This window comes from Oxyura jamaicensis, chromosome 5 (assembly GCF_011077185.1).
Source record: "Oxyura jamaicensis isolate SHBP4307 breed ruddy duck chromosome 5, BPBGC_Ojam_1.0, whole genome shotgun sequence".
In the NCBI taxonomy this organism is placed as follows: Eukaryota; Metazoa; Chordata; class Aves; order Anseriformes; family Anatidae; genus Oxyura; species Oxyura jamaicensis.
This window is the reverse complement of record NC_048897.1, coordinates 10071925-10099805: the sequence shown is the minus strand read 5'-3', so window position 1 is coordinate 10099805 and position 27881 is coordinate 10071925. Positions and strand designations below refer to the sequence as shown.

The following is a 27881-nucleotide window of genomic DNA, read 5'->3' as shown; positions in this document are numbered from 1 at the left end:
ATCTGATGATTGTGGTGTGCTTCAGCTAGAAAAGCAGCTGAATTATATACGTTCCCATATAAATAATCCAGTCTTTTTGGGAAGCATGTTGTAAAGAGGATCTAATTTTTGACAGAGCCGGGATGGCTACTACTATCCAGAGACACAAGGCATCATGCATTTTTAAAGTGTTGCCAAAACCTGCTCTCCGGTCCATTAGCCATGGACAGAAATGAAAATTATGTGCCTTGTCCACATCTTATAATTGATAGAGAAGTGAAACAGAACAGTTTTGTAAGAGAAAGAGAAAGAAGGAAAGAAAGAAAAAGAGAAAGAGAGGGGGGGGGGGGGGGGGCAAAAAGAACAAGCTGTTGTTTCAAATAGTAGACACTGAGGGTTGAAACTCAGCTCCACTGAGGCTCACAGGGATTTCTGACCCTATGTATCTCCAGTTCCTGGAAAGTCCCACCAACAAACAGCAAGAACGCATTCCCTCTGATAAGATTCTTTAACGTAGCAAATATTTATCTTTGTGACCAACAGTTTCAGCTGTTTGTTTTGTGATGTTATAGAATACTTGGCTCTGCAACTGAATTGGGGCAAGGTAAGCAGCCTCACTGCCTGAGCACTAACATGTTCTCATTGCATCACATACCCCTCAATTCTCCTCCATTTGAGTTGAGATCCCATTGAAGCTGCTGCCAAAGCACATGGAGGGGCTAGCAGCAGTGCTGAGGGTAAAGGTTGAAGGCAGGTTTCACAACGTCACCACTAGTTTGTTCATCAAGAACTAATGGAGAAAAAAGGGCTGTTTCTTAAGGTACCATTTGTAATGGCGTCAACTGTTACAACATCCATTGGGACTATAATCTGGACTTCAGCACCATGGTTGGAAGCTCTAGAAGGCAGCCACTACAAGGAGGACTTGTGGAAAAGAGTCTAAACTGGATTTTTTTTTGTCATCAGAAACAGCTTTTGATTAAAGGACTGATGAAAACATATTTTAAAGTGTCAAAAGGTGTTGAGAAATGGACTGAGTTTGTAGCAGCTCTATCCTACTTCTACTGTGGCAAAGTGCAACTGTACACAAAATCAAAAGGCACAGCAGCTGTCCAGTACTGGTGTGAGGAGGTGTTCACACAATCTGGGATACTGTCTTCTCTACAGAGATAGTGAAACTGTTCAGGAACACACAGAACAGGCTACATAACTGTTAATTCATGTTTTTAGAAATGTTCTTCCATGCATGCCATTTCCTTACCTAGTTAAAGGCGCAAGAAGCAGAAGCCTGAGGTAACATCATGTTTAACAAGCTAAATTCCTACTGTGAAGTCACAGCTGTGATTCTTACTTAAGGCATGCAGCTCCAATGCATACCTTAAAGTTTTGGCATAGTTCATATTAAGACTACTTTTCTTCAGGCCGAATTCTACAGTGAAGAACTTTCAATCAATAGTTACATCACTTAGAGTTGTTCTACAAAGATTTGATTGATTGATTCATACAGCATTGAATGAAATTAGGAACATCCCATAAGATAAGTGAGACCTGGCCCCTTTATTCACCTCAGTCTTAGTAGTCCCCATTTCTGGCCAGAAAGAATAAACCTTTTGGTTTATTTTACAGTTTAAGCTCTGAAAGCTTGCAAAATCTATTCCCTCCACAGAAAATGTATCAAGAATTAATCAGAACCTCAAAGATTTAAGCACTTCTATAGATTTAGCCCAGTGAAGAATAAATCATTCTAGTTTGGGATGAAGCCAGCTAGAAGGTATTCCCCAATAACATCTCTTTTGCTTCCACAGGAACTCTTCTCTGGGTCACTGTTTAGCCTTTCTGGCGGGGTTTCCTTGACAAAACCTTTGCTGTAATAATACACACTCAAAAAAGAGAACATGATACAATCACCATGAAGAGTGTATGATCTTTATGAAATCCTAGAATCATTAAGGTTGGACAAGACCTCCAAGATCATCACCTACCACCAATATCACCCACTAAACCATGTCCCTAAGCACCAGGTCCAACCTTTCCTTGAACACCCTCAGGGACGGTGACTCCACCACCTTCCTGAGCAACCCGTTCCAGTGCCTGACTGCTCTTTCTGAGAAGAAATGTCTCCTCGTTTCCAACCTGAACCTCCCCTGGCACAACCCGAGGCCATTCCCTCTAGTCCTATCACTAGTTATCTGTGCAAAGAGGCCAACCCCCAGCTCTCCACACCTTCCTTTCAGGTAGCTGTAAAGCTGAAACAACACAAAACTCTCTCCTTGACAGTTTTCAGAATGATCACTTTTCACTTTCAGCCTAAAAATTCCCATTATTTTTCCTAAATTAGACAAAGTTACAGTGTAAGTCAGGCCATGACAAAATATCAAAGACTGAAAGTGAAGTAGCTTGCTGGTCCACTACATTTTCCTAGTACAGTCACCATTGCAAATTAGTTCAAAACTTTCTCTGCAACACCTGCAGATAAACATGGGTGTGGGGGTGGTTAATATTTAAAGTTACGTTAAGTGTTAGCAAAAAAAAAATCCAAATAATGCAGAACTAATCTGACTCTGCTATAAATGTAGGAGTGAAGACAAATTTCCCCAAAACCTTGAGGTTCAGCTTTCCTTTGAATCCTAAAGCCTTTGTATGACTTCACATTATGGTAGAAGTAACAGACAGTGAGGAAGAAAGGGATGTGTACTTGGGACTCAAAATCACCTAATTGTTCAGGTATTTCTACATTTTTTCACTTCTTTGCCATCTCCAATTCCTTTATTACAGAGCATTTGAGGTCAGCCATGTCTCGTGGTTCAGTGAGCACCATTCCTGTCAGCTATTTTGCCCAGGTTAATATTTGGCTTCAGAATGAGTCTCCCTCTAAGTTGTTTATCACAATGACCGTGATAACATTACTTTGGCAGTACCTGTGGTTTATCATTTGCTTTTCCAGTGCACACAACAGTCTTCACACAGTTTGTTGAAGGGGAGGGACGCAGATTCAGTTTTAAAATTCAACACAGGAGCTTTGTTTTAGCAAAAAGTAATAAAAAGTTTGGTGTGGGTAATAAGTACAAGTAGGTTTGAGTCTATTTGCTTATCTTATTATTCACAGATTTCTCCTTCATATACTCTCCAGCATGCACTGTAATCAAACCAATCCACAAATAAGCCAGTGTTGTCCTTGATTGTTTTTGCCCTCTCTGTTGCCAGATATGTATCCTTCACAGGGACCTGATAGTGATATGGTCTCTGAATTCAGTGGGGCCCAGATTTCAATCTTGATCTTCTCTAGTCCTTAGGAGAGATCTGAGAGCATCTTCAGGGACCCAGGTACTCACAGAGAAATTCAAAACACTTAAAGACACTGTGGCAGCACACAGCACTGCTGAACTAGCAGAGAGCCTTCCATATTGATTAGTTCCATCTTTAATGTTATACGATACTCTTGCAGTGTTTGCAAATAACCTTTTTTGTATGAAAACAGCAATGGCTTAGTCAAAGCCAGATCAAAGAGGCACGCATGATTCACATCCACTAAATAAACACTGATGCCTGATGGCAGTAATACAGCTATTTATATTCATTGCTTGATTTAACCAGTGGCATTCCTTTAATATGATAATAAGCACAGACTGTTTGCTATGAAAAAAAAAAAAAAGAAAAAAAAAAAGAAAAAAAAAAAGAGAGAGACTCAAGTGCTAAACTTGCTCTTAACACCAAATGAAAGCAATATTGTTGGACAAGTTGAGATGTGCTAATTAACTTCCACTATAGACAAAATCAGAAGTTTAATTTTAGACTATGTTTTGGAACTTCATATGAACAAATAAGCAGGCAACTTCAGAGGGACTTAGCACTTGAATACATTGGAGGTTCTGGTAGCCAGGTCCCATTGGTAACCCCCGTGTTTCATTGGAATCACAATCTTGCAAATCTATCGCTTCATTATCTCTGTAGTACCTGGTGTTGCAAATGAAAGCAGAGCAATCACTAAAATAGCACTGCCATCAGTGACTACAGCCCTAACAGCTCAAAAACCAGCACTGAACTGTTCTGCAACCAGCAAGGAGCACTCAGAAGCAACAAGTATCAGGAAGCAGTTGACAGCTGCCCATCTCTGCTGAAAGGGAACCTGTGGCTGGTGCTGTGTCACAAATGCTCTTGGATGACCTGCACTCAGGGAAAGAGCCCTCCAGCTCCTGCTGTTACACAGCCACTGCCCATCACTGTCATTTCGCAGGCAAAACATCTGCCTAGTCATCAGTGATACTTGGCCAAATGAAGAAGCAATGGATCAGCATTAGAAAACTTCACAATACACAAAGTAACCTGAAGAAACGTGCTGAGAAAGTGTAGTTACATTATTTCCCTGTTTTATACTTGTTCTTTGGCATAACTGTCAGCTCATTGCTCGGAACAGAACACTTTGCTAGAAGGACCTTTGATATGGCCCTGTATGGCTTCCTCTCCCCCTCCCCCCTTCATGTCTTACTGTATTCATGTAATACTATAAAAAACTACACAGTAAAAGCAGTTTTGATATTATTCAAGATTTTCCATGCTTCAAGAGTATGCATGCTCCACCGTGTGCACAGTAATAACTATCTGATTTGCAGGATTGAGTTGTGTCCTTAGGCAACTAAAATGGTGGTGAAATCATTAAAACCACATGAACAATGAAACAGTATCAGAGGAATCATGAGATCATTTTATTTTGACCCCAAGACTGATAAACACAGCAGGTTCTAGGAAAGAACCAGCAGTGAGAAAGGCCCCAGGATGCAAAGCCTAAGGGACGTTGCACCCAGGATGGAATGCAATTATTTTGAGAAAGTCCAGAGTGGCGTGGACCTCTTTCTTATGTATTGGGAACTAATCCAATGTAAGCAGAGTGGGCAGACTCTCTAAATCTACTAGTACCATCACAGAAATAAATGGGGTAAGAGTGAAAGACAACAAACAAAACAGCTCCAGGTAGACAAGGCATCAGACTTTTCCCATAGAGCATTGCTTTATCCTTGCTTTCGTTATTCTGCTATAATAAGAACAATTTTCTCACCTACGAATGCCTGAAGATTCATAAACAACATTTCCATTGGGTTATAGAGGAATGTTCAGATTTATTTTCATCCATCAATTTTGGCAAAATTCTTTTTGAAACAGTGACATGTCACAGTGGAGGCATATTAGATTGGAAATCTGGAACTTTTCCTCCACTTTCACATACATTCACCTTTCTCCATAATTTACTATTACTTGATCTATTAGTAAAACTTATCTGATTTGGATAAAGAGTGTTCTTTGATGGCTGTGTGTGCCATAAAATAGTAGCAGAATTCTATTTCCTGTATTACTGATAAGACTGCTTCAGTTTTAGAGTTGTGCTTTGACTTATTTGCTGATTTTCTTGATAAACAGAAGGGCTTAAAGACTTGAAGGAAGATGAATACATGTTGTGTCAAAATAACACTGAGGAATAACTGGGCTGCTAGTACTTCAAAGACAGCTTGTTCTTCCTTATTAAAGAGCATCAAGAGAAGTGCAATTTATTATTTCTCCAATAATTACTGAAGAAAGTAGCTATTACTGTAACCAGCAATTCTGAATAAGATTTCAAATCATTTTGTGTGTCCAACATATTGATAAAAAACATTAATTACAGCTTGAAGGAAACACCAATCTCTTAAGAAATTTTTGGTTGGATAATTGAAAGTACTTGAACTAAGATGTTCCTCATAACTTTCATATCCTCAGCAGCATCTACTGACTCAGACCTATTTCCTCAGAGATGGATTTGACACTGTCCCACAACCCAGAATAAACAGATGTGATAGTGCACTTCCAACCCACAAACTGTTGCCTTGACTCATAACTATATAATCTCTTGCAAAGATACCTTGAAGATGTATCTGTTTCCAAGCCATGTCACCCAGATGGCATCTGGGAGACAACCCATTGTCTCAGACAGCTGCAGTCCTCATTCATTAGGAAACAGTTACTAGTGTCAGGTAACTACTTTCATTTCCTCCTATCCTATCTGCAGGGTTGAGGATCAAACATAGATTCTTTATAGACCTAATGTTGAGCTGTACTGCAAACTAAATTTAGGGTACTTAACAATTAAGGAGTTTAGAAGGTAGGCAACCATATAAGTGAAATGCATTTAGTTATTCCCCCTGTCTTTTAATAGATTTTTTTTTATATAAATACCTGCAGACCATTCTTACGGCCTTTATGAAGCTGCTCACATTGAGAAATGTTTGTAGGCATTAAATGCCCTTCAGCGTAACTTTGAAAATACATTGTATTCTCCAGGAGCCTGGCTTTTATTTGTCTTTTGTAGCATGTGTGTGCTGTTTTCCAGCTTTTATTGAGTGCTACTTTCAGATGGATGATTACTTCACTGAAGATAACTTGCCCAACTTTTACCAACAAACTTCTGTAAAAGTGATTCTAATTTGGTCAATGTTGGCCTGCTGATATGAGAAGACTCATATCAGACTCCTTTGGTGGGAAAACAGCATTTCTTGGAAATGGTTAAAAATGCAATGCTCTCCATGAACATGGGGGCTGCTTGGGAACGTGCAAGGGGTTTTCTACATCCATGGAAAAGCATTGCATCATAGCTCTTGCTGGTGCAGGTTGCTTTCTATTCTTACAAAAGAAACCTTGAGATCAACTGTCTTGAGCTCTTGTGACAAAGAAACACTCAGCCTGAGCACCCCCAAGGAAGAGACAAGACAAAGTGACACTCACATTGACTAGAACATTTAAAGTTAAGCAAAAGTGAACATTACAGACCTACTTCTTCTAGAAGAGGAGATGTAACAGGAGGAAGTGAACAACAACAACAACAAAAAAAAAAGTTATCAATTACAGGCTGCAGCTGTTTGGTGTGCTGGGAAAAAACACTGTCCGCCCACAGGAAGGCAATCCTAGACTAGTCATACGGATAATACTCAGTTTCTGTTGCTTAACTTCTTGAAAGACCTTTGCAAAGGCACAAATATTATTCACTGTTTACAGCCCAGGAAACTTTGGAATAAGGAAAGTGAAGCAACTGGCCCAAGGCAAATCAATGTCAGACCTGTGAAGAGAACCTTCTTTACCCCACTCTTATTCCAACCACTAATCAGCACAGCCTCCAGGCTTAAAGGAAGAGGGTATTTTGGCAGCTATAGCCTAGTACTCCCCCATACAGCCAGAGAATACAGATCATGGATGAGGGCCTTATCTCTGTTCTGGCACTCTTCCATCTGCTAAAAAAGTCCCACAAGCCGTCATTCCTGCCGAGGGAGGCCTCCTTGCTTTACTCAGTAATGGAGAAAGCCCCAAGGCTCCTGAAGATCCTCCCCACCTCTCCAGCTTTGTTCCCCAGCAGAAACACTGTCTTCCACCCTCCAACAAGATGGTCTAGGGATGAGTCTGGCTAGAAGAAGAGCCAAATCATGCTCAGGAAAATGCAGGCTGTATTTCTGAATGTATTACCTAAGAGTGACCTCCTGTGTCTGTTCCAAGTGTTCTCATCTCTTTATGGAGGACTGCTATCTGAGTATGAAGCCCAAAATAATATTAAAAAATAAAAATAAAAGGAGAATTCTAAGGAAATTAACACTTTTCTTAATGAATTCCTCACACGTGCAAGTCGTAGTGCCTTAAAATTTTATCTGTGCAGCACAACGAATTCAACTGTAAACAGGCTAGTAATAAGTTCTAGTAATGGCTAGTGATCAGCTATAAATTTCTCTTCTGCAATTTTGTAGCACTGTGTGAAGGCAGAAAAAAAAGTCTGTGACTTTCATGGATACTGAGGACTCTGCACACCTGCCTTGGACTGAGAACTCCATTTTTTAACTTGGCTTCAGCTGTTTCTCTGCTGCATTTTAGCTCCCTCTGTTTTATCTCCCTCCAAGATAAAACACAGAAAAGGAATGGTAAGAATTCTTGCAGATGTCACCAGCAAAAAAAAAAAAAAAATACCCACAACCTAAAAAGGTCTTGTGTATGTGCTCCCTCTGAAACAATAATCATCAACAATACACTACTTTGTAGACCAAAACAGTTTTCTATCTGCAAGCCAGAAACAGGGATCATATGGAAGTTCTGAGAGGAGATGTCCTGGCCAGGTGCTGCGGCCTGGCCCGGCCTGCTCACTGTGGCCTGCTCACTGCAGCAGGAACAGTACTTTTTTTTTCAGACTGGATATCAGAAAAACGTTCTGCACCAAGAGGGTGGTCAGGCACTGAAACAGGCTCCCCAGGGAAGTGGTCACAGCACTGAGCCTGTCAAGGTTAAAAAAGTGTGTGGAAAACTCTCTCAGACACATGATCTGACTTTTATTTCTTTGGGGACCCAGGAGTTGGACTCGATGATCTTTGTGGGTCCCTTCCAACTTAGATATTCTATGATTCTATGATTTGGATTCTGCTGGCATCCAAATTCAGCAGCCAGGTGAACACCCACCTGAAGAGGCCCTCCCAGGGCAGGGTGACACTACATTTTATTCTGAAGCCATTCCTCTCAAGGCACTACTACTGTAACACCAAGTTCTTATAGCAGCAAATTTCCTTGCAACATCGTGCAAGTTTTCTGGACTCAAAATCAAAGGAAAACATTGGAAAGCTTTGGTAACAGAGGGCATATGTTATTTATCAAACTGAACTCAAGACTGGTGTACGCTCTCAACAGCTACAAACAGCTGCTTCTTAGACAGACTTCTCTTCTTTGACAGCTTTTCCCAGCATGAGACTGAGCCAAAAACCCAGTGTTCTGCTCCTCAGTAAATTCACAGACGATTGGGATTGTGGTTTACACATTCTTACCAGTTTCAGAGGTTGTGCACATAGTTAAATTGACCAGGTAGACAAATCTTCAGACCAGACCACTTGCAGCTCCTAGCTCCCAGTTCTACAGCTACCTAGCGAGCTGGAGCCACCACCTTCTCAGATTCCCAGTTCATCAAGACAGATGTCCAAATATTTCACAACTCATTTCACCCTAAGCACAGCAAACCAGAAGGCTCCGGACCAAATACTTCCTTCCCAACCCTTTGTATCTTGGTAAATCTTTTGGCCTACTCTATCCATAATCTTCTCAAAGAGCTCCACTGCCTCTACCTCTGTTTTTGGCACCTTCCATTCCCCCCCACACACAGCAGGCACAAGTGTTAGGATATTGAAATAACAGGGTTCAGATGGCAGCCTACACCCTTAGCCACATGACAGTTCATGCTGCTGCTTTTCTTCAGCTTACTCACAAACGAGAGGGAGAAGAGAGGGGAACAAAGGCAGTAGTCCTTTGTTATTGTTCTGTGCCACAGCTGATTTTTACAGCCTGGCAGACAGAACTGAACCTGACCGGGTTCCTCCAGTGCCATCATGGCTGGACAGTGTCCCAGGGACTTCAGGCAGTGGCTGTAGTGGGGACGGTAATATTGGTGGCTTAGCCTTCAAACACAGGGTTGGTTAATAGAGCAGACGAACCTGCAGAGCTTGTAAGAGTGGGACCCAGAGGAGTCATGCCAGATAACTTTTTATTTTCCGATTTTCCTTTTTCAATTAAATTTGACATTTTTGAGAGCGAGCTCGGTTACAGGCTATTAATCTGTGGCTGAGAGCCAAGGAAGGAAAACACTTCAGTAAGAAGAACTGAACGCTGAAAAGCTTTGTCTGTGGTACAGCATGTTAAGAAGATTTTAGTGAGTTTCAAAAAATGCGGACAGTAGCACTTCACTCCTGTATAACAAAGACATGCTCATACAGTGCTTTCAGAAAAGGAAATGGTGACATTTTCAAGCCCATTTTCTTCCTTTCTTTTACGTGAGTAGTGAAATTTGAGCATTAATTGATATTTGCCACCAGCTGAGTGAAACTGTCATGATCAACCTGAAGTAAAAGGCTTGCAACACTTGCAACAGATAGAGTACATCTAACTGGACTTTCAGAAGGAGTCTGGAAGGAGCTGAATTTATGATTTCAAGCAAATCAGGATGAGATGCCAGATTCAGAGGACAAATATGAAAAGTGCCATGATTCTTATCTGAAACCCGCTTATCTACAGTAGCTAAAAGAAATCTGCATTTGAGAACTAGTTCATAGATGATTATATGAGGTATAAAACTAAAAAAAAAAAAAAAAATTATGAAGTGAAATTACCGCTTAGTCATTCTGCTACTTTTGAAGCTATGATTTTGACACCTACTCCTTAAGCTCCTTATTCACTTATTACTCAGGAAAATAAAATTCAATTTCAGCAATGGAATAAAGCAAAACACTGTGTTGCAAGTTTGGAAAGATCCAAGATCTGGATTTGAACATTATGTCTTGGATACATCCCTTAACACAAATAAACAGAAGGAAACTAAAACCACATGTGGTGGAAGTTAAACAGGCACCTGTAATCTCAGAATGAACAAGTGTCAAATGAATGTTTCCTCTGGAAGTTTTGGAAGCAGTATTATTATTATTATTATTTTATCATGTATCTTTAGCATGCAGGAAGAACCCTTGGAAAAGATTTCCAGTCAAAAAGGAAATGGAAAGTGTTTAGCACCAGATGGAGGGGATCTCTGCAGAAAATTTCCCCTGCATGTTAATGCTTTGATCATAACCAGGCAGTAATGGAATACAAATTGCTATTAAAACAACTTATCTGTGTGAGAACAGTAGAGCAAAATGAAGGGGAAAAAAGTGACCTCACTGGTAAAGATTATAATCCCCCTTCAATGCCAGTCCATTAATGATAGTGGTAGTTACAGTTTTTGATCACAGTGTCTTAACCCTTTAGCTTAAGCTATAATTGCTCATTCTTTGAGCTCTGGAGATCCTGCTGGAAGTCATTCACGTGCCAGTGAAGAAGAGCTGAGGGATATCACTGAACCAGTTTGTGCAAAGCTTCTGTTTAATTGCTGTTCAGTGAATCATGGTTACATATGTTAAAATAATTACAAGCAGTTTAAGAAAACAGTAAATAGTTTTTTAAGCATTTAACCACTGCTGAAAGTTCTAAAGAAGTCCACCAAGCCTTTTTCCCCTGTGCCTATTTTCATTCGCTGCATGTCCTGCATTTTTGGCAAGGGAAAAAGAAAGCCTGCAGTGAAATCCATTCTTGTTTCTGTGCAAAACTCTTTAGCACAAGCCCAAAATGTATTGTAAATAGGATCAAAGTGTACAGATGCACGCAGGTGATGGAATCAAACGCTGCCATTGAAGAAAACCTCTTGAACTTTAATTCAATTCAGAACCAAAAGGACTGTTAGTGCAATGGGGCTGTTCACTGTGGGAAGTACTACTCACCTGAAGAGAGCTCTTCCTTAAGCAGGTGCATCTTACTGCTCCAAGAATAATTATTGGACAGGTTTAAAGAGAAGTCCTACCTATTAGAAACATTACAGCATTGTCGTTCCAAGGGTAAAGACTCCAATTCACCCCATTCACCAGCCAAGAACTTCCATAAATTTTACAGATTCAGTTTTACAATGTGAGTGAAAGAAGCAGGGTGAGCCTCATTTCATATATGGCAAATGAGGGCATATGGCTGAAAAGAATCCAATGATTTTTGTACCCAAGTAGACATCCTGGAAGCAATGCTTTCCAGAGAGCTTATCATCACACGGGACTTCATCTCTTAGAAAATCCTGATCCCACTGTCTTGAGATGTAGTTATACATGTTTGCATGTGTACAGGGGAATAAAAACCTAACACAAATCACAAGGAAAATTAGAAAATGAGAGGGAGTGGTCACTTATGAAAATTTTTAATCATGTCATTTTCCATGACACCATATGGATCCCTGTGGTAGCAGCAGGAACTAACTTCTTCAGAACATCCTCCAGTTATCTTAACCATGAAACCACACTGTGTACCTTCTCAAGTGAACTCTGTATCCCACTGCCCAATTCAGTACAAAGTCTCAATTTGCCCATAGGGCAAGTCCATTCTGTATAGCATGCAGACAGGGCTTCATGGGACAAAGAAAAAGTCACCATCCCTGGAGGTCTTTAAAAGACGTTTAGATGTAGAGCTTAGGGATATGGTTTAGTGGAAGATTTGTTAGCGTTAGGTCAGAGGTTGGACTTGGTGATCTTGGAGGTCTCTTCCAACCTAGACTATTCTGTGATTCTGTGAAAAAGAAAAGGTATAGAACCATGTATTTAAAACTGAACTATATGCATACACAGAAGAGAAGGAATTACAGTCCTATAGACAACCCAGTTTCAGACTTCTCTAACCTTTGGTCCAATATCCTTTCATTGATTTTTCTTCCCAGACTCAGGAAGCTGAAGGAAAAAGGGGCATGATGATCACATCAAAAGTTTGTACAGGTGTTGCAATTTGAAGGTTCAGAATACTGCAACAGCCAGAAAAGACACATGCACAAACTGAATTATTCTGGTCTATACTTTAAAGTAAAATTTTGCTCAAATACTATATTTAGCTGCATGCAGGAAGCATGGTTAAAGCTGTAAATAGGCTTTAACAGTTGTAACGACTAATCATCAGCTAGAGATTAGATCATTCTCAGGATGTGGAGAGAACACTGTGTCTGCACTCCAAAGCTGAGTGACCTAACTTAGATGACCACCCATGGATTGCTTCCCCCCATGTTTAACTGGGTGACACCAACCTTACATCCGTTTCACCTCTCCCCCTTGAGCGGCACCCATTGCCAGGCCCCCCATCACAACCTGTTCCCATATATATAGGCAGCATGAGGCATGATCAGGAAAGGACTGGAAGGAGAAGGGCAGAAAGGAAGTCAAATGGGGAGGGGGGAGTAAAGCTGGGCTGAGAAGGACAACTACTGCTCTGCTGTGACAGGGGGAAAGGCCGAATTTGGAGGGCAGAAAGGTGTTTGGAAGTTTGGGCAGCATTTGCCGTACCAGCTACAAGCATTTCATGTGCTGGATTTCATGGTGGGATTGCAACGACTCACTGAAAATGATACAATAAAGGTGCTTAGATGGAGGGCATTTTCATGAAAATCTATAGGAATCAACAAAGGCACTCCTTCCTTGCTTTTTAAATTGAAATGTTTCTCACCTTTTGCTAATTCCCAACAGGTTTTCATTGCATCCACAAGACAATTAGAGGCTCCCTCCTCTGGCTATGTTTAATACCTATAAATTCCCATCAAAATCTTTGCAGGAGAGTAACAAAAAAAAATCTGCTTTATATTAAGTAGGGACTTGAAATCCTGCAGGAATTGTATTTTTATGACAAATTATTCACATTTTTTCTTTCAGTGTCAAATCAACTAGTACATTTTCAACACCTAATTGAATGTCACAGTTGTAACTCAAAGCCAAGAAAGATAAAGAGTATTAAGAAAAGAAGAGGAGGCACAAGAATTCTCATTCTCTTCACTGTTTTTCTTGAAAGATCAAAACCATAATGAGATAAGTCTGAACTTCATGAAATTTGGAATCTGTCTAAGCTAGGGAAATAATTTTATTTGAATTTTATAGCTCTTATGTTTAGTTTTAGAATGATGTACTTCTAAGTGCCTTTCAACATTAAATACAAGCTTCTGTTATTGCAGCTCTGTCTTACTGATATTTCCATGACATTGTGCCCAATCCAGATTACATTTTATTTAAATTGTTAATAGCTTTTACCACAGATGAGAGTCTTTACATGTGAGTTTCTGAACCTAGATGATTCCTATCACTGTATCACTTTGAGCTCACATAAATACACCAAGTTCTGATGGCTAAACTACAGAAATCACACATTTTATGGGACTGAATTAGTCCAATTTTACTTGATATTTGAAATATACTGCGAGTCAGAGAAAGTATCTGGATGAATGCTGAATTCAAATAAGCATGACTAGGGGGATCTCACAAGCAGCCTCAATGTCTGTCATGGCCCTGAGGGGACTAACCAGCTTGACTATCCCTGCCAGACGCCTTTGGGCTCTCCCCGCCCTGCCCAGGCCCAGGCCCCCACATCAGGCCCCAGGCCATCAGCCACTGCCCCAGCAATGCTGCAGCAGGGCCCCAACCACCCTGCCCTGCCTGGCCACAGGCCCTGCTGCGCCAGGCCCACAGGCAGGCCCATGTCCCAGCCTGGGCCTGGTGATGCCTGGGGCTTTGCCAGTGCCCCAGGCTGCCCCAGTCCTGGCTAGGGCAATGGAACAGGCCTTGGCAGCCAAATCCTGCCCTGCTGCCGCTGTGGGGACCTCCCACCACTCCTTGTTGTCAGCATGCTGACAGCTCCTACAGTATTTTTTTATTATTATTTATGGCCCACTCAGCTCCAAGACCCTCAATATTCATTTCACCGGGTACTGCAATGTTTATTAATTCAAGATAAAACCTGCCCCTGTGAAGAAAGAAGGCCTCTGTGAAAATTTATGCACCAGAACAATATATATCAAAACTCCATTTTAGCACATTACTCCGTAAACCTTCCCCTGATTGTTCCCAGCTTCTCAGGCAGGGATTGTTTCTTTTTCCTCCTAAGTCCTTTTATGTCCTCCTGGACTATGCCAGGTGCTCTTAGGCAACAGACATAATAAACAAAGACCACTGCCTCAAAATCTCTCTGTTAATTATGAGGTTTGGATAGTAGTGCAAATAAGCTAATTGTAATTGTTTTATCACCCTGGGAATCACAGAATTGTAGGGGTTGGAAGGGGCCTCAAGAGATGATCAGGTCCAACCCCCCTGCCATAGCAGGTTCCCTAGAGCAGGTTGCCCAGGTAGGCGTTCAGACAGGCCTTGAATATCTCCAGAGAAGAAAACTCTGCAACCTCCCTGGGCAGCCTGTTCAAGTGCTCCGTCACCCTTACCACGAAGAAGTACTTTTGCTTGTTGGTGCGGAACTTCCTGTGATCCAGGCCATTGCCCCTTGTTCTGTCCCCACAAACCACTGAAAAGAGGTTGGGCAAATCCCTCCGTCTCCCACACTTAAGGTATTGATAAACATTAATAAGAGCCCCTCTCAGTCTTCTCTTCTCCAGGCTGAACAGACCCAGGTCTCTCAGCCTTTCCTCATAGGAAAGATGCTCCAGGCCCCATATCATCCATGTGGCCCTCCGCTGGACTCTTTCCAGGAGATCCCTGTCTTTTTTGTACCAGGGAGCCCAGAACTGGACACAGTATTCCAGGTGAGGCCTGACCACCTGGGAAAACTACACCATATTAAAAAAGTCGTCAAAGTCCCAAACTGAAGCAAAATAGATTAAGGACAATTAAAATCTTTTGTACACAAACTCAATCAGATAGCCCCAGAACTGTCTTGTCTTCCTTCTCTCGTCTCTATCCCCACAATAATCACTCTATCAATCTTGCTTTAGATAAGATTCAAGAATAAATCATGTCCTTCATTTTAATCATTTTATTAGCTGTGCTGTTTTTTATGTTAAAACTCAGAATTCTGTTACGTTGGAAATTATTGGAATGTATGGTGAACCAGAACATAACAGGAATAACAGGAACAAATCTACTGTGGAAAACAAGTTGATTGAGAAGGAAAATAATAATAATAATAAATCCTTATTGCTGAAGAGTTTAGAGCTTTGGAGCTACATCTGATACCAGGTGAGAAAATTCCTGTTTATCATGATTTCATGCTTTCCTCCTCTCTATTCCTCCAATAAAACACTGGAGAAAACTCAAAATATTTATGAGCCATGCAAGGAATCCTCCAAAAAACTCAGGAAAGGGAAGGAAATTCAGGAAAGGAAGGAAACCTCATCTGGCTGCCAATTCAAATGAAATATCCAAGTGGGTAAAACTCAGTAATCTGATATGACATCTTTATAACCAGAAACAAATATCAACTATTTTGATCCCATGGTATTTCTTTTGCCAGACGTTTTAAAATGTAAAATCTATCTCTAAGTTACAGAAATCAAAACCTCATGGGAAAAACTGAACAATCTGTTAGAAGTCAGACAAAATTAGACTGTGGATAGACATTCTAAAAGACAGCAACATAATATATTCAGGCTTATAAAAATAAAGTAAGGGCAAGCATTGAAATCACAATGGAGTGGGATAGAAGTTAAAGATAACCACCGTTTAGACCAAATCCCAGGTGTCTTTGTGTGAATTATCAAATATCATGGAAAAGATGAATGGGGATGCAAAGGAAGAACGGCTAAAAAGAACAAAAATAGGAACCAAAGGTAGTTTGTCAGAGTGGAGAGAGGCCAAAGACCTCCATGCATTCTACTTGTTATCTCTGAGCCCCCAAAAGAAATGGTTTCTGAAGTTGAAGGTCCACTACACAGAATTCATTATCAAATCTTCCAAAAGGTCATACAGCCACAGAGAACCACAAAGGAGGAAGAAATATAATGTGGTTAAATAGAGGATCATTAGCCTGACCACAATTGTACACAACATTTTAGAACAATCTTTGATGGAAAGCATAATTACAGACATGGAAGGAAGTGGGAAGAAATGCCGCACAGGTATATTAAAAGTAGAATGTGCAAGACTAAACATAACTAATTATTAAAAGGCTGAGGAGAGGCAGCTGATTCAGCCTATCTGGACACTGCTACAATAACAAGTATGGTGTTGCATGAAAAAGGAAACATTCTATCAGGAGCCAAGGACTAATATAACAGTAGATTGTAAGTTAGAAGAAGAACTGGCTAAAGGGGAAATCACAGGGAAATGAAAATCATGGATATAAAGGGAAATATATAGGCAGTTTCTGGGGACTAATGTCTAAGAATAAGTTTGGTTCAAAATTTGTTTAATGAATCTGGTGCAAAAATATGATTGTACCATTAAAATGCTGGTGTCTCCAAATATAAAGGCATCAATACAGAGGAATATCATACTGTTCTTGGAAAAAAGCTGAATGACCTTCAAGACTAGAATGAGGCAGATGGGGTGAATGTCATTAGTACCAAGCACAAGATCATGAATGCTGAGCCACCAATACAATTCAGATGTGAAAGGGTGAAATAGAATACCAGGATTTTATCAGGCAAAATATTTTGAGAAATGTAAAAAAGAAAAATTACCAAGATATACTTACAAAGCACTAGTAAGATCTAGCTGATGGCTCCTACCTCTGAAGAACATGAACTCTAAATGGAGCAGGTGCTGTTTATTAGTCTTCTCATCCTCCCATTATTCAAACTGTTGACAGAACCTTCAGTTGTAACTCCAGCAATCCAGGAGTTCCCCTCCAGACCTATATTCCTAATTCTAAGGTTAGTATTTGTCTAAATGTATCACACTGTAAATTCATTTTAATCAGAACTGGACATCCAAAAGTAAGTAGTCCACGGGCACAGTATTTTCTACAGGTCTTACTCAATCTGTAGTATTGCAGAGGAAAAGTAGTGCAAGGGAATTCATTTTACTTCTAATAAACAAAAATATTTCCCATGAAATAAAATTGAGACCATTGTCTTGATCCTAATGACAACTGCATAGTGGGAAACTATAGAGGGAAGATTGAAACACTGGAAGCAGTCTGGAAAAGAGTCAAGGACTCTCTCTTTTCAAATTGCCACCTTTGACTTTGTTTTAGTAGTTTTTCAATTATCCCGACTCATTTTATGGCATCTCCAAAGCAATCAGAGAACACAACTATAACAACAGTGCTCAGGAGTCCTTTCAGAGACTATATTGAGTATTGTCAGCTGCAAGTTTTGTAGTAACAGACAGAAAACCCGGAAAGCTAAAATATGGACTTGGAATGAAGACTTCTGACCCTGCTGCAAGAGAGCAGCAGACTATCTTAATAATTCAATGTAGGCTACAATTTTGTGTGCGGTTCATGTTCCACTTTCTTTGAAGAGGATCCCCATAGAGGGTCAGGGGCTTTTTCCACTGCAAGAGATAAGCAAGGCAGACAGCACAACTGGATTTCAAAATAACTGTTTTAATATTCGTCTTTGAAGGAGCTGTAAGTTTCTGTAAGCTTCAGCCCTACCAATTTCCCAGGAAACTCCACAATATTTAAAAGGCTGTTATGGATACTGACAATCAGCTTCAAATATATTGGAAGGGGAAGGTAATGAAAAAATAATAGGTATATTGTTATAACATTGCATACCATAAAACCCAACATTATCAATAATGTGCTCTTTCAGAGGAAGGATAAATTGAAAATAGTGTTAAAACTGCCCATTTAGAAATTAATATTTGTCAAACAAATGCACACATAATGAGAAAATAGCATTGTCTGTAACAATATGTTAAACGTTTTCTGAGATAACTGAAACTTGGTGCCCTGCTGCTTAGCTTGAAATCATTCTGCCCAGTGGCAGCTGCACAGTTGGTTAGATGTAGGGAACTCTCCTAAAATTGCCCAGGGAGGAAGGGAGAACAGTAATCTTTAGCTTTATAGCAAAGATGAGCTTGAAATAGTTCTTTCAGGGTAAGATTGCTATAAAACGAGACACTCCAGTTTTCACCCACATGCAGCCAGCTAGTCAAAATAAAGTCCAGCAGGGATTGCTCGTGGCCACTTTAAAAAAAAAAAAAAAAGAGAGAGAGAGAGAGAGAAAAAGATTTTTTTTTGAGAATATCATTTCAATGTATAAAAAAAAAAAAAAAAAAAAAAAAAAAAAAAAAAAAAAAGAGCGCGCTAACAGGAGCTAAAGGACAGCAAATGCCAACAAGCTACTTGTGAGGCCAGTAACCTGTTCTATCTTAGGTCCAAAGCCCAAAATTCACATTTTGCCTTATAAGAGCTGCTCTGTTAATGGATGGATGAATGAGAACCATTATCTGACTTCTCTCAGGCCTACTCTTGTAATCCTTCCTGAAATGAAGAAATCTGTCTCAGCCCGGGCAGCTGTAATGTTTTGTTGATAACCCTTGCATAAGCGAGCAGCTGAAGTGCAGACAGTCTTGGACAGTTCCTCAACAGATGGTCCTTATTTTAGGGTGAAGACCACCAATTTCACTTCTAGACTTATACTAAATATTTCTGAGTCTGAATCCTCTGCCATTTGGAGAACGATAGCCAAGTACTTGGGTATAAACCTTCCAGGTGTGCAGTAGCTCATGAGAATTTTTCATTACTGCCTTTAGGGCAGGAGGCAGCTCAGGGAGAGGAGCACATGCAAATTCTTAAGCAATTACATTGGATAAGTGGACTGTTGTCGTCTCCTTGCAGAGATGAGGGCTTAAACACAGGCACACATAATACTCTATTCAGAGTGTACAGAATACTTAGATAAGATTTTCCTGATGGATTATGTGCTAGAAAGTATCTAACAAAATGAGACAAATTTTCAAGTGATTAAGACTAGATTAGAGAATTCAAGTCTTAAAACAAAAGGAATTTGTATTGCAAGGCTCTTTCATTTTGCTGCCCATGACGATGAGCTGGAAGATCCCATGCCATTACAAGGATACAGCTTAGTGGTTTATACCCAAGTACTTTGAAACTGCACCCTTTTTGTAGTAAAATGGTGCAGGGGTACAGATGGGCACTGACAGCATGAGCTTATAAACCTATTCATCAAAGGCACTGCTGTGATTACCTCAACATGTACAGTTACCACTCCTGCTCTCAGCAAAATATACCCATACAGTTCATCCACAAGGTCCCAGTCTGAATTTCTATGGTCAGGCTTCCTCTCTCTTCTGTCCCCTCACGTGGTCACATTCACTAGCTCTAGCACTCTCTTTCTCTCTTCCCAGATCACCTCATCTTCTGGAAAAAGGATTTAAAGTAGCTCAAAGAATTGCTGTTCCCAAGCCTCTCAGCTTTCTCCAGGAGAGAGTCATTCAAGAGCAGTAAGAGGCAGCCACTGCTATTTATTTTGTCTCAAGGGAAAAATCAACAGGAAAAAGTGAAGGTCACATCTGTGTGAATGACTTGTCTGTAGCAGTTGCAGCAACTCAGAACAGAGCAAACCCCATTTCTAGAGGTGCTTTCCCTGTCAGACAGAGAAGAGCTGTATGGACTGCAGTGCCTGGCCATCTGCCTGCCTGGCACCCAGCGCAGACAAGCATATTGTACAGAGCATTTACAGTTTACTCAAGCCTGAGGCTGCAGAGACCAATTAGACTGTCTAATCTGGCTTCTCGTCCCCCATGCAGTTTTATGTTTCTTGAACATACCCTGTACTAAACCACTAAACCCCAAAATTTTAGTTAAACTTAACCATTTTACCTCAATTTAGCTCTCACATGCTACAGGTAAAGGGAAAAAAAAAAAAAAAAAAACCTGTGTCCAAAAAGCATGTGGCAACCTGCAGAGAGTTGCTTAGGCAACATGCACTCAGTGATCCAACAGGTAAATCATCCAATTTGTAGCAGAATAGCGAAAAAATCCAAAACCACAGATAATCTAGACTGTGGAAAAACTCCCTAAGTCTGACACTCGGCGTGACCCTGGAAGTGTGAACAAGACAAAGCAGGCAACCGTAAGGTCCCAGCACCACCATCTCACTGCATTAGTGCTTACCAACACTCCAGGCAATCTCTAATGATTCAAAGAAAGAAAGAAACTTCACTCAAGTACATCCAGGGGAAATACATGAGGGGGAAGCAAAAGCCAGTAAATCTTTGCCTTTCCCCTGACCTAGGCAGGCAATCTGTGAAAGTCTGAATGATGAGATTTGATGATAGCTATCCTGCAAAGCTACAAGGATTGAAGGATGCTGAGAGCAGTGCAAACAGTCCTCTCTTGCCCATCTCCTCAGAGGATCATGTAAAGAATGGGTTTGTGACAGAAACACAACTTCAGAGACTCTCAGGCTACTGTGGGCAATTTTGACTATGCAGATATTCAGTTCTCATCCATGCACAGAGGCTGTGAGCTGCCTGCCAGAACCTGAAATAAAGTCCATGTAGTCCATTTTAAAAATAGTGAAGCCTAGCGACTCAACTCCCTTCCTTTGGACAGCAATCTAAGCATTTAGTTACTTTCAGGGCTAGAGAAGTACATCTAATTTCAAGGATGAATCTGTTTAGGTTCAACTTCTAGCCACTGGATCTTGTTACTTGTGTCAGCAAGGTTGAAAAGCTCCAGACATCTTTCCCCTGCATAAATATGTATATACACTCATTGAGTTACCTTCTCTTTGATTATTTTAACAGCGCCTAGACCAAGCTCTGATTTTTTATTATTATTATTAGTTCCTCTTCCACTTCTTTCTTATTCCTCTCTGTATTGAAAGTTGACTGGCTGAGGAGGAAGGGGAAATGTGAACAAAAATCAGCAAATTAAATAATAATAATAATAATAATCTGCACAATAAAACCTTCTGTTTTCAGACTGTTTAGCTTATTTATGCATTTTTATTACCTCTCTACTAGTCTGAGAGATTTTTTTTTTCTCTCTCAATGGAACACTTACTGATTTCTGTTGTGTACTGATAAATCCATAACTGTTCAACCAAACTGAAATTAAGTTTTCCCTTATTAAGAAATCCATGCATGATTTGCAAAGTGACTTATGAACTCTCCAGGTCATGAGTTTTCAGGTGATTTGCAGCCCTACCCAGATAAATTTAGGAGGATTTTCAATAGCCAACCAGATGCAAATTTTATTATAAAGATTCAGGAATAGGCGTATTATCCATTCGTTCTGTCCTCCTCTGTGACTAAAGAAAGATCTTGTCTTGTACTAGAAAGAGAAACTTATTTCTCTTAGCTAAAAATCTCCAAGTGTGCTAGAAGACTACCTTATTTATTGAGTCTATTTACTACTGTTGATGGATTGTATACTAACACAATAAACAGTGTCTTGAGGGAGCAAAAAATAGTTCTGCTTTCATTAGGGCTCTAACTTTTCTTTTTCTGGAAACATTTTCCTTCTAAGGTCCTCAAGGTGAAAGCAGACACCATTTCGTGCCTTGCTATAATAAAGTAAATATTTTCTTTTTCTAATCATATTGACCTTGTGATCTATTGCCACTGGAATTTATATTCCTGGGAAACTCTGAGAAGTTGTAGTTTCCCTCTCCAGGAATACAGATATCATTCTCAGCTCTACCTGATTCAGAGCTAGTTTAAAATTAATGTAGAATTTTCTTGGTATCAGATGCCGTATCAAGAATGAAAAAGGTGAAATTAATAAAATGTCAAGAATAATTGATATTATATCCCAGAAGTGTTATTAAACTGTCAAGGGTCTGATGAATTCACATACACAGACCTAAAGCAGGCTGAACATTCCTTGTTTAAGTTAGATGCTAGCTTTATTTCTTGTGTGGGTGTAGAAGAAACTACTGGGAGAAGCTCTAAGATGTTCCTATGCTGTCCAGCAAGAGATCTCACACCAGTCATGGAGGGACAAACTGAGTCAGGTGAGAAAACACGTCCACTGGGAGAATAGCTTATCAGGAAAAATGATGCTCTCAAGAGGTTAGTGCTACAAGAAGAAAATTAGCTAACTATGAAGTCCTAAAGAGCTGTGTTCCAGTACGTACCCGTAGAGTCTCAGGACTCTGGGGTCATCTGTTCAGTCTTCCCACAAGCACTCTCCCATTTCCCATGCCATTCTTACACCCCTTCCTGACAGTCTTTGTGCAGAAGGAGATGAAAGCAGATGAAATTTTAACTTCTTATTCACTGGGACGTAGGTCTTACATTGTGTCTTGCATAGGGCTTGGAGGAAAGCTAATGGGGCATTCAAAACATGAGGTGGTTTAAGTAATGTCAGGCACTGGGTGATCAAGATTCATAAGCTCTCCATGGATCTCTCCAGTGAGCCAGTGAATCAATTAGGGGCCTTAATGCATGACAGCCAGTTGTGAATACCATCTGTTATAATGGGTCATCAGTGTCAATGGGAATTTCCTCTACAGAAGCCTCTGAGATTGCTGCAAGGCATTTAATACATAGGTAAGAGAAACAAAACAACAATGGGAAACTCACTACTTCAGACTTTTTCTAAACTCTTTGGATTATCCAAGATACATATTCAACAGAAGTCATATTTGCAATTTGATCTGTACAGAAGTTGCAAAGAAATCCATCAAGGATCCCTGACAGGAACAAGGAAGGGCAATACTGCCTTTACATCCAGGCTTGTAGAAAACACACTTGTTCCTGTTTCAAAGCCTAGCCTTATTTTTTCTGAAGCCTGGAACAGTTGGTGGCAGATAAATCCCTATTATTGCCTGTAGGCATTCCTCAAAATATATCAATTATCCTATCCAGTTGCATTTCAAATGAATTACTCTCTGGTTACCACGACAACCAAATATGTATAACAAGAAAGAACCTTTTTTATTTTTATTTTTTTTGACTCACGCATACCAGGCCTGCCAGAGCAACCTTAGCAAATGCATCACCTGAGAAGTCCACACGCAGTCTCAAGGAGACACAGTTCTTATCAGCTGTGGGAAGTCTGGCTGCAGAGCCAGTGATATCACCTCCTGCCCCAGCCTGCAGGGTGGTGTTTGCAGTGCTAGAAAGGCCCGAGGGCTTTGGAGACCATTATGTTTCCCTAACAGCATGAGAAGACACAGAAAGCAAACAGTCATAGGAAAAGCAAACTATCCTCAAATGTCCACAGTTAAAAAGCAATGCTTGTACTGAGAAATCTCTCGTTTTAACTGTATTTCAGACACAATTCCTGCAAGGAGTAGAAGGTGGTTTATCCTGGTTGACATTTGCAGACAAGTTATGTTCATTATCAGCTCAACTGCATATATTGCTCACAACCCATCAGCAGTAATTTTCTTTGTATAGGCAAGACTTCAAAGCTAAGAGGAAAGACCAATCTATAAGCAGACTTAACACCAAAACACATTTCTTCGTATCAGCTTGTGTGTAGACTAGTCCTACGTGATAGGGGAAAGAAATGAAGGAAATGATTTTAAAAGCTTCTTCAAATAATCTTTTAGTAATAAAGCCTGGAAAAAACTAACATTAAAATGGTGACCTGAATGGTGACCTGCAGGCAAAATGTTTATCATGAACATTACTTGTCTCTCTCTACAGTAATGCTTCCTTTGTTGGATTTTAATGTTTATTCAATAAGTAAGAAATTGAATAAATAATAAAACTCTTCTTGTGACAGTATGTTACAACACAGCATGGAACCCTGGCTCTCTAGACCCATAAAGGAAAAACACTATTCAGGATCTCAAGTTACAACACAGTTGAATAGTTTTGTTGTTGTTGTTATTGTTTTTTTTTCTTGTTGTTGTTTTGTTGTTGATATTGTTGTGTTGAGTAAAAAATCCATAATACCTGGTTATCCTAGCTTTCTATTTCTACTATCCAGCTTTCTATTTCCCAAAACAGCCAGTTTAGAAACGAAGACAACAAGCAATAAAGTCAACAAGGAATAAAGCCAACAGATACATCTCTGTATCTGTGCAGTTCTGGGCACCACAGTACAAAAAGGACATTCAACTGTTGGAGAGTGTCCAGAGGAGGGCAACAAAGATGGTGAAGGCCCTGGAGGGGATGACATATGGAGAGTGGCTGAGGTCATTGGGCCTGTTCAGCCTGGAGAAGAGGAGGCTGAGGGGGGACCTCATCGCAGTCTACAACTTCCTCACGAGGGGGTGTGGTGATCTTTTCTCTCTCCATAAACACCAGTGATGGGACCCACGGGAACGGGGTGAAGCTGAGGCAGGGGAAGTTCAGACTAGATATCAGGAGGAGATTTTTTACTGAGAGGGTGGTTGCGCACTGGAACAGGCTCCCCCCAGTGAAGTAGTCACTGCACCAAGCCTGTATGAATTTAAGAAACGTTTGGACTGTGCACTAAGTCACATGGTCTAAACTTTTGGGTAGACCTGCACAGTGCAAGGAGTTGACCTTGATGATCCTTATGGGTCCCTTCCAACCCGGAATATTCTATGGTCTCTGCTGGATATAGGCAGAAGGCAGAGCTCTAACCTCTTGTTTGGGAGACAGTCTAGAAAGCCTTTCGTTCCTTCCCAGCTCCAGTTTCAAGAACATAGTTCAGCAGTTACAGGTGCCACAGTGACATCCCAGCCATACAGCCACCCATTTTCTCTTAGGCAAAAACAGAAGAAGAAACTGTATTAAAATATACATCCTAATGAAACACAAGTCACAACATACTTTTATTAATGCACCATAGATGCACATAGTCCAGACTACAGATTCAGTCCTAAAAATAGTTACTCTTCACAATCACATGCTAGACAGGAGGTGAGGCTGGGAGAGCAGTCCTGTCCTTTCCCCATCCTCACAATCTTTGAGCCAAGTAGCAATGTGCTGTAAAACAGTGGTCCATCACACCCAATACAAAACAAGAGAGCCCCAAAGAATTCATAGTCCAAGCACAGGAATAGAAAAGTAAAGGTTAGGGGGTAGGTATGGGAGAGGCTAGAAGAGAGTCAAGATCTGGGTTCAAAAAGATAAATGGCCTAATTCAAATGACTTGAGGAATGAAAGGGATGGTCAGCTTCTCCTTACAACGAAGCACTAACGTACATGCAGTTGATATTGTTACCAACTGAGAGAGTCTATTGGACTGCAAGCTATGAACAGGGTAGCAGTAACTTTCATCTCAGGCCAGTGACTTCCTTACTCAACTTTAAAAACACCAGAAGAAGAAGAGTCTTCATCTCTCCAACTTTACTAAAACTAATGCACTTCTGAAGAATATACTGCACTGATAAAATAGCACACTTATTTGAAAATATCCTGATACGTGGTCGTATGACAAACTACAAGAAGAATCTTCAACAGCAGCAGCTGAAGTCAGTGTCAGCCACAAGAATGAATGTCTAGAGAAGCGTCATACTTCGCTGTCACTGTGAACTTAGCTGGGCACAAGGAGGTTTCTTAAAAAGATGCCCACCAACAATTCTAAAAGGTGACCCCTGAATATGTACATTATTCACGTCACTAACATTTACTAGCAATTGATTTGTTTGCAGTTCTTAAAGCCCCTCCAGTAAGGACAAAGATTGATCTTTGCTGCAGTCAGTTCTAGAATCTAAGCATCTGCCACGGGCTGTCACTTTGAGGCGCATTTCTTATTCATCTAAAGGAAAGTGTTAAAGATGCTCTTTGACTTGGAAACACAGACACGGTTCAATTGGGAAAGCCAATTGGTCATGCTCTGCTCTGATCCTTTTGCTTCTGCTCTGATCTTTTTGCTGCAGTAGCAACAGCTGTGGTAATCGCATGAACACCAGGTATAAATCACAGCCCCAATTCACAACCAGGAGTTTCTTAAGAGGGCACTTGGTCTATATCTTTTCTTCCCTTCAGGATGATCAGCCCATTTCTACGTGGGTCCCAAAAGCCGCTCACAAAACCTCCAGTGACAGGGACTGCACAGAACTTGACTTGACATAGTGCTTGACTATCTTATAGCTAGAGAAATAGCTTTAGCGTTTGGTGCAAGGACCCCTTGCTGTGCTCTAGCCAACCACTGCAGCAGACATGGACATGCGTTGGTCCTTCCACTCTGTGCTTGCACCACGTTCACCCCACCTGAATGCTGCTGTTCATCTCCCTCCAAGCAGTTATTTTCTTGACAGCCTCAGCTCTTCCAAACTTTCCACGCAGGTCATGGTTTCTAAACCTCTGACAGTTCTTGCTATCCTGTAGTCACTGTTGATCATTTCTCTCATCCACTGTCAAATGCCTGTTGTTTAGCACCAGCAGGGTCAGATTCTGCTTGCATGATCTTCTGGCATCCTTTGCCCTGTATGTATGCTTGTTACTTACCTGCTTTCCTGTCTATAATCTCCAGGGTTTGGAAATGACCGGTCTGAGCCTGGAGGCAACAGGGAGATCTGATAATGTCTTTGCTATTATACCCAATATATTCCACAGTTAAGTAAGAATCACTTTGATTTAAAAGATTCTTGTCTACCATATTTATCTTAGGAGTCTTGGTCTACAGCAGATCTCTTTACGGGAAGCTGAGCATTACAGTAGCATGAAGAGCTACCATCTTATTTGCATTTTGGCAACAGAAAAATCCCAGTGATAATCTGCTGTACTCATGCAATACTGCTCATGAATCTTAAGGCATTAAGCCCATACATTTAGCTTTCTGTATGCATGCGCAAGGATTTTTTCTCATGATGACAATGCAGGCTACTTAGGAGGGCACAATGCTTCTTTTTAGATTTCTCCCTTTGTAAGCAATTAGCATTTCTGTAGCCACAAATTGCACAGAAATCAGCACATCTCATCTGTAGGGTAGAACAGTTATTTCCTCACACTTACAGATTAAACTGTATATAAAGCTACTGGGGAAGCATCTAATGCAGTTGTTTCGTGTGTGAGGAAAAGGAGGCAGCAGCACAGAGGGAACAGTGCAAATGTTGCATTTGCTTCCTAAAGCACGCACTAGACAAGCAAGCACAGCATGTTTCATTAGAAACAATGAAATCTCCTTTTCAGCTAGCTGGCATTTTGGCAAGGCTGCTGATAGATCAGAAACTCAGAGCACAATTTGTTTGCCATGCTGTAGCCTACTTTTGTTTAATCAGACAGCCACTGTTGAATGTGTTCCTGCTGTCAACAACAAACCTCCAGACCCACATTCACACGTCAGTGCGTGTGCGTTGTGTGCGCGTGTATGTGTGTACGTGAGCTCTTGCTCATTCTGTGATTAAAAATGTAAGCACCTACTATTTTCAGCCTGAAAGGCAGCCAAAACCTTTGTGTTCAAGTTGGCACAGGGAAGTCTCCCTGTGCCCATTCTATCGTTTTAGCAGCTCTCCATAAAATGGTAAAGGAGGATGCGTAATTTTTAAACTTTCTGGAATCTGATGGTTTCACTTGGGGGTTTGAAGTAAAGGCAAAGCCTGCATTCATGCATGATGTATTTATGCCACAGTTGCAATCTATTTACAGGCTAGAATACAGGCAACTCATCTATTTAGCACGGAAAAGGCTCAAAGCTTTTAGTTAAGGGCTCATCTAGCTCCTGCTGAATAAACTGAGTCAGACTTTACCAAACATGCTTTCAGTAAGGTCCAAAGGTTTTACCACAGCTCTGGTAGGAGCATAAGTGAG

General features: G+C 40.6%; 1 long non-coding RNA gene across 1 annotated transcript in view; it reads right to left on the bottom strand.

Annotated features, from left to right (window-relative positions):
• The window catches only part of LOC118168093, a 56971-nt gene extending 32090 nt beyond the window's left edge, over window positions 1-24881 (bottom strand). Inside the window, exon 1 of the long non-coding RNA XR_004751355.1 lies at window positions 24768-24881. This is a non-coding gene — a long non-coding RNA (uncharacterized LOC118168093). The remainder of the gene's footprint in view (window positions 1-24767) is intronic.
• Window positions 24882-27881: the final 3000 nt, after the last annotated feature.